This window comes from Desmodus rotundus, chromosome 4 (genome assembly GCF_022682495.2).
Source record: "Desmodus rotundus isolate HL8 chromosome 4, HLdesRot8A.1, whole genome shotgun sequence".
Lineage (NCBI taxonomy): Eukaryota > Metazoa > Chordata > Mammalia > Chiroptera > Phyllostomidae > Desmodus > Desmodus rotundus.
The window spans coordinates 90,830,796-90,839,043 of NC_071390.1; the positions used below are offsets into that span (position 1 = coordinate 90,830,796).

General features: G+C 33.6%; 1 non-coding gene across 1 annotated transcript; it reads left to right on the forward strand.

Moving 5' to 3' along the window:
• Positions 1 to 3,997: 3,997 nt before the first annotated feature.
• LOC112317878 (U1 spliceosomal RNA) lies at positions 3,998 to 4,160 on the forward strand. Its single transcript, XR_002976141.2, has one exon. It is a non-coding gene; the product is annotated as a U1 spliceosomal RNA (small nuclear RNA).
• Positions 4,161 to 8,248: the final 4,088 nt, after the last annotated feature.

Here is an 8,248-nt window from a genome sequence, read left to right on the forward strand (position 1 = left end):
TATTTAATATTTGTGATTATTAATCATTATGTAAATATGCTAAAGTAAAGTAGAATTTACTTCTTTTTAAAACTAAAATAAATTGAATAACAATAAAAAATTAAAATTAAAAAAACCTAAAATAATAGTCATATTTATGCTTAGTGTTTCAAAAGAGTTAGTTAGGGACCTCAAGATCCACATTTCTAGAAGGGAAGTTTTTAACTGCAAAGGGCAATGAAAATTTGGATTAGTATTTTTCAGAGCAGACCTCCTATGTACAGAGACTCTTCTTTGGAATGGAAACCCCAAGAATGAGTAGACAACAACTTTGTTGGGAGTAGATTAAAACAAAACAAAACTCCAGGATAAACACTCATGTTCTTGCATTTAAACTTATCAGGAATGGAGGAAGGAATGAGAGATAGGAGAGTATAAAAGAAAAAAAATGTGTAACATGGGCACTTCTATACAGAAGATATTTTGTATTTAAATAGCACCTGGAGAAATAATGTATACTCTGAATTATTATCTAAAAATCACAAATCCATTTTAAGATACATGGTACAGGTAAATATTAGAAAAGAGTAATATTGTAATTTCATTTCAGGTGGAAGAAAAGCACGTTTTATAGTCCTAAAAATACTAAAACATATTCATTGAACATCTGATCATTTTAGAAGAAAAATCTGAAAGATTTGCAAGGTACAGTATAACATTAAAAGTGAGAGACAATCTATAGTAGAACAAAAGACTTATGTTTGCTTTTTTACAGTGTTACAGTCACATAGATAATTAATCAGTATTAGCTGACGCTGATGTTTTCACTTTGCAATAATGAGTCCTATAGAGTGCTCACTGTCCATAACCCTGTTAGCCTTGACTCCAAAATAGACTGGCATTCACATATTGCTTTTATCTGTGTGTAAAAACATCATCATAGTAATGTCCTGTTCTTTTCTTAAAATAAAACAGTCCTATCTTTCATTGCTCCTGGCCGTGTGAAATACTATTATAATTGAAGGAGAATTTGCATAATGCTTTTAAGCACTTAATAGCTATGAAAATTTTAATCTACTATGGAATGTTTATAATATATAGAAAGCTGAAATTTTTATTATGAAAGAGGATTATGAAGGCATATCATCTAACAAAGAGAACAATTCTAATACATGGGTAGATGACTCTTGAGGGTTTATGATTTGCAAATAGTTTTGAGATTTTCCATTACCTATTTGACCAATGCCTCTCTTTGGAAAGGACTTAACTTAGAAAATGAGGTTCATTGAAATTATTTATTTTAAAATTGGTTTGCTGTCCTTAATGCGATGCCTGCTTTAGTCTCTGGGATTTTAATTCGTATTGTATAAAAGTATCTCTGTAGAGAATACTGCTTTCCCTTTTCACACTGCTTTTGATCTGACAATATACTTTCCTGATTCCACAGTTCGAGATACCTCCCAGGGACAAAAGACAAAGTGGAGAGCTCCCTGGTGTGTTTTGCCAGATATTATACAAATCTATATTATGTATAACATTACTCTTCCATGAAATGTTGAATGGTGAATTTGGTAATTTGATAGTAATTATAATAATTCATAAAATCATTTTATGAGAAAAAACCAATTTTCTATATAATTTATGTATTGTATTTTTCTTATTATCTTTCACTAGATCTAACTACTTGGAAAATAAAGTCTTGTGTTTACATATGAAACAGTTTGAGGCTGTGTAAACTTTCTGTTCTTGGCCTTAGGTTTTATTTCATAAAATGAATATAGAAAGGAAGTGACAAAAATTCTTGTGATGATCAAATGAGGTATGAGAAAATATATTACATATATAGTAATAAGTAATATATCTATTTTAAAATGATGCAATATTCTAAATTTTTAATGAACCAACTCCGTTTACTCATTAAAATGAGTTCCTTTATTTTCCAGCACCAGTAAAAATGATGGTATCTTTTACATTTTTTAAGTGCCTCAGAACTTGTTGGAAGAATTAAGCAATAAATGATTACCTATAAGTATTCTCCCATGTATACATGCATTAATTGTTTTTTAATAAAAGAAGAATCCCAAAATTTATCTTCAAAAAGTTATTTAAATACTTTCAACTGGTTTTTGCTTTATATATATAGCTCACCCACAAAAGATTTCAAGGATGTTGTGCGCTGACTTTTGAAACTCTCAAATTTTTTGAGCAACTGTATTTGCAGTCAGGGTGTAAGTGAAAACTCAAAAATCTATATTGTACATGTGGAATGCAAACTTCGTCGTTTACCGACACGTGAGTGTGTGACGAATCCAGTGCCAGAGAGTACAGAAGGCATATTGACTATAGGAGAAATAATGCTGGAGTCCGAACTCTTAACAAATCATTCATAGGACTAGTCTTGATTTGTATAAGTCTGTGAAGGGACTTGTTTACTGCCCAATGACGAAAGTTTATACTTAAGTAGTGATAAAGTTAAGACTTTTTACATATATGTTATCTTTCTTTTTCTTTACTTAATTAGATGCTTTGCCACATACTTTATGGTGGTATAATTATTTCTAAAGGTAATGCTCAGGCATTTTTAATACCAAGTCTAGTCAAGACTTTATTGACATTAAAATTTCCAAATCTACTTGCTATGGGCCTTTATAGATCATTGCTCCTACTTCTGTTCCTTTGCATGTGGCAGCACTGAGACTAATGTCGCCATAAAAGGATGCTCCGTGTGGCACATCATTCATTTCAGCCATTGTGGCGAACGTGTCATGTGTTTACTTGAAATGAAGGTCTCCATGGTTTCATGTCCTGTGCTACGATGCATCTGGGAAGCAGCAGCTGTATTTCACATGAGATAAGTTCTCACTTCACAGATGATTAAAGTGGCTTCTGAAAATATGACTTGTAAGATATCATGAAAGAAACAGCACCATGCAAATAAAATTACATAAGAAATATAATAACTTCAGGAAATAGGGTACTTCTATTGTATGGAATAATGCCTGTAAGATAATAGGTGTGTATATAACCTGCACTGTCATTTAGACATTATGATTTTTCATGTTTTTAACAATTATTTGTATAGATGCATTATACATAAATATGACTTAAAAGTTATCTCAAAGACTTGCCTGTGTTATTAATAATGTTTGCACTGCCTTTAATAGTGCCTGGGATATAGTAACATTTTATTAAGAATTTTTGAATGAATAAATAAATGAACTATCATAGAATTATCTAGGGCTATCTATTTGGGGGAAAATAAATGTTTTTAGAATAAAATACACAATTAAAATGTGTGTATTTGCCAAATGGATATGGAAACTGTCTAAACAGAAATAAAGTGGAATAATTTATTTTTAGTTCCAAATAAGAGCAAACAAAACATGCTTTTTCTTGAAGACAAAGTTCTCTGTGCTGACCAAGCAGAAGCTCTCAGCCTTCACTCTGCACAAAGTTACCTGAACATCTATTTTTTCCTATGTATATTTTTTACTTTTAAATGTAAATTATTTTAATAAAAGTGATATAAATACCTTTTTATCAATACCCATATTAAGAAGCAGATCATTACTTTGAAGGCCCTCTGTAGGTTCACTTAGATTTTCTGTGTTGGACCTTTATATAAATAAGGGGGATTAATTTTTACACATGGAAATCTGATATATATACACACATATTGTATGTGTATATATATATATTCTGATTTGGTAGATGTGGAATGGAATGCAAGAACCTGCCTGCATCGATCAAGCTCTCTATTTATTGATAGATATAATGATAGAAAAAGATAGTTATAGGAATGTGGATATGGATTCCTAAAGGGACATCGATCTTCTGTTTTTCACAAAGACTGCCAGTTTCTGAGACTGCATGGTATATAGCAGTTAAAGCACACTTGGGAGCACACTTCCTGGCTTCAACTCCAGGCTACGGCATGCATTAGCTAGGCACTGTATTTTGCTGTGTAATGCACTCCTGTCTATAATGTGCACCCACGTTTGGCCCAGTCTTCCATTTTATACTTACCTGGAAGGGGAGATACCATGATCACGAAGGTGGTTTTCCCAGGGAGAGCCTTATCCATTGCGCTCGGGATGTGCTGACCCCTGCAATTTCCCCAAATGTGGGAAACTCGACTGCACAATCTGTTGTAGTGGGGGCTGCATTTGCGCTCTCCCCTGACTAAAAAAAAGGAAAAAAAATCTTCCATTTTAATCTTTAATTCAATTTTATTTATTTATATTTAGATACCTTTTTTATCATAAAGAAATTTTAGCATTTATTTTTGAACATATGGTACAAGAAATTTTATGTAACAAATAAATATAAAACACAAGAACAGATACATACAAGGTATTTCAGGTTCTACCCATGTATAATGCACATCCTTATTTTCCCTCAAAAATTTTGCAAAATGTACATATTATACAAAGCAAAATATGGTAAAGCATTTAACCTTGATTCGTCTCAGTTTCTCCTGTAGCTAAGTGAATATAATACCAGTGTCTACCTTACAAAAATATTATAGAATTAACTTATATATGAGAAGTGTTTTGAATAGTGTCTACCATGTGGCAAGCACTAAATTATAGTTACTATTATTAATACTTCTTCAGATTCCAATTTGCTAGTTGCTTTTCAGTACTATGTGTAGCCTTTGCTGACCTTTTTTTCTCTTTGTTTTTCTTTTTCTTCTGAGGGAAACTTGATTTTTAGTTTATAAGTAGGGTAATTTCATCTGGTGACTATGAAGGTACATTTTCATAGTTCATCTTTAGTGACAATAAGAAGAGTTTAAAATGGGGAATTCCTAATGCTACGTCATATGAAACAAGCTCAGAACTATCTTGGACTAGAGCAGATTTTGCCTTTAGGACTTAGGTTGACTCTAAAGCCTCACTGACTTGAATATGTCTGAACTCTTTCCTTTACCCTCCATTTCTGAAAAAACCACATAAGATAAGATAAGATAAGATAAGATAAGATAAGATGCCTGTTGCCAAGGTCCTCCATGATTCCATTTAAGAGCATTTGGAAACTAAAGGTCTTGATCTTCAGCACATAAAGTGTGTACCCACCCATGCTATCACATGGACCATGCTATGGAATAAGAAAGGAGTCAAGGGGAATTTCAGTAATCCGGAGAACACATTATAAGCTCTTTACTAGGGTCCTTGCTTCCAAGGGTTCTTCAATGCTAAGTAAATGATTGGTAACTGCCATATAAACTAAAGTCTCTGCCTTAGTTCTATACTCACTATTATTTGATAAATACCCTAGGCACTGTACATGGTGCTGGGAATCTAATAGTAAAGAAAACACCTCATGTTGCTTCCCTTGTAGAGTTTACAATCTATTGGGCAGGAATTAGGGGACAAGCAATAAACAGATCGACAAGTATAATTTTGTGAGTTATCAACTTCTTTGGAACAAATGAATTTCTCGTCATACCTGTTGTTTCATTAAGTGGTCTGACCAATGAACTTTATGCTTTTTGCCTCTTTTGTAAGATGTGTTAACCTTTACACAGTTTTACTATGCAATACCAGTAACTGTGGAATGAGTTAAGTTTAACTCAAAATAGCTAATAAAACAATTTTCTCCAGTCTGCAAAACAAACTGACTCCATCTAAAATTCTTCCAGAATATGAAAGGGTGTGTGTGAATAAACTCAACAGCCTACCAAACTTCATCAGCTCCAGTTTTAATAGTATTTGGTCATTTGGGACTCTGCTTTCAGTATAGTTCATTTGCACTAACATGCAGAGGAGAAACGGAATTAGTAGAATACAGTAGTAAAATGCAGAGTAAAATGTAGTAGCATAAAAATGAGGTTTTGCATTTGACTTGGAGGAACTATCCGGGAGAAAGATAGCAATGAATTCCAGGCACAGAGTGTGTTTGATAATCTCTGAAGAGTTTTGAGGAGCACAGCAATATTCATCAGGATTGAACTTCCAGAGGATTTGCTTGCAGTAGTCTATAGAATTAATGACCTCCACAAATACACTATTATTTCTTCTTTTTTTTTTTTTTTTTTGGTTTTGGAGTAAACTGTTCTAGTACGTATTTAAAAATACCAAGTGTACTTTACACAAATTATATATTTATATTTTTTCTTTTACATTTTTTAATTTCTAACATTTTTCGTTTTCTTAAATTGTTGTTCAAGAACAATGTCTCCATTTTCTCCCCATTATGTCCCCCTGCCCCATCCATTCCCACCTCACACCCTCTAACCCACCCCCTTTGGCTTTGTCCACATGTCCTTCATACATGTTCTTTGATGGCCTGTCCCCTATTATCCCCTATTATCCCTCTCCCCACTCCTCTCTGGTTATTTATCTTTAAAACAGCAGTTAAGATCAACCCACCATTTTCATACTAGGATTCAAACCTATTATTCACCTCACACATCACATTGATAGAAACTCTACTGGGCCAAACGTTGTGATTCCTGCATGAATTTGAATCACATTTATTTTTAAATCAATATAAATTAGTGTAACTATAGGCTCAGAATGGACAGGCACAGTCTATTGATGGGTGTAGTTAGTAATTTAGTCGGCAGCTATTCATTTGATACCTACTGTGTATAAGGCTATTTTCTAGACCCCAGATTGTGAAAGTAAATAAAATGGGCTGAGATCCCTGACTTCACCAAGTGTACTTTCTCATAGGGAGAAAAAAAACAATGGATAAGATTTATGTGTAAATTATATAATGTATTAAAAATGATTATGTTATTTGGAAAAATTAAATGGGGACGCTAAATATTGAAGTGATGGGGAATTATTATTTTATATGGGGGAGGGGGTATTTAGAAAAGTCCTCACTGAGGACTGAGTCCTCACTGAGAAGATACACTATTTATAATAAATGAAATAAAATGAGAATATAACCCTCTGAGTGCATGCATATGCACATATACTTGAATATCATTTAATGTTTTCAAGAAATCTGATGCAAACCAGAATTGTTATTCTCCTGCCATTATGAGTAGGAAAGACAGACATTTTCTCCTTTCCAAAAGGCATCGTTGCACTATCAGAAATCAGAAGTCTTCTTAGGCAGTCTGACAAGTTGGATATGACCTCTAGAGACTACTGACTTTGTAGTAGCTAGGCTAAAACTAAGTTTGCATTGGGTATAGTCTAACTTTATATGAGCCACAATAAATAATTCCATCAAGAGCCCCTTAGGGGGACATTTTGCAGCTCCCGAGCTCAAAATGAGGCACTGCTTCTCTAAATCATATGTTCTAGAGAAGCCAATTGAGATTTTACCTCTTCCAAGAAATGATCTCAGCCAGAACCTCCCCAAGTTGTATGGTGCAGATTTCCATGAGTTTACATCCTGGTTAGCAGGGAAACCGCATGCTTGCGCCCTTGTCCGTGGCAGATTTTGATGATAAGTCGTGACAGTGTTTGCCGTGGAATACCAAGACTACTTCAAAATTCTTCTCAAGTTAGACTTCTGGGCAGACAGTAACACTACAGCTGAGATGATTTTTAAGACAAAACCAAGAATGTCTTTTGTCGATTGAGATTAAAAGCTCTTTATAAAAATTGATTCTACATACAGGACTCCTACTATTCACTTCCAACGTGGAGGGGGGATGATCATAAGTGGGCAAGAATACAATTCAACCCTTCAATTTCCTTAACAGAATGTAACCTTACTCTCAGACTATCTGTTGTCTTTTCAGTCATCAGTGTAGGTTTGCCTGTGCCAGGTACCTGCCCAAGAGCTCATTCTTGAAATGAGTATTATATAGCTCCAGGCAAAATATGGTGAGGCAAGTGATGCTCGTCAACATCCATCTTAAAGACATGGTAACAATTGATTTCTCCATGTAGGTTCAAATTAGTGCACTAGCAGATAGTGCACTTTACTTCTTAGCAATGACGGTTGCCGCGGTTCTCTCTTCAGCTTTCCAATTTTACTAATATATGTAGCAGCCAAATGATGACACGTCCTGCATTTTCTGCAGATATTAAAGATATTGTTATTTAATAGCTTTTATGTTATAAGTTACTTCTAAGCTTTAAAAAACTGTAACATGTTTATTTTTTCTGAAAGATAATTATTTTCCTTTCAGATGACAAAAAGCCATATTATTTCAGTTTGCTTTTTACCTTGGCAGACACAAATTTTAAGCTTTAATTTTAAGTTCCAGCAAAAATCCCCTCCATATTTTATAATTATCTCTTATCTTTCCTGCTGGTTACTTGTCTGTATTGAATCTGACCTTTTAAAGATACTGTGT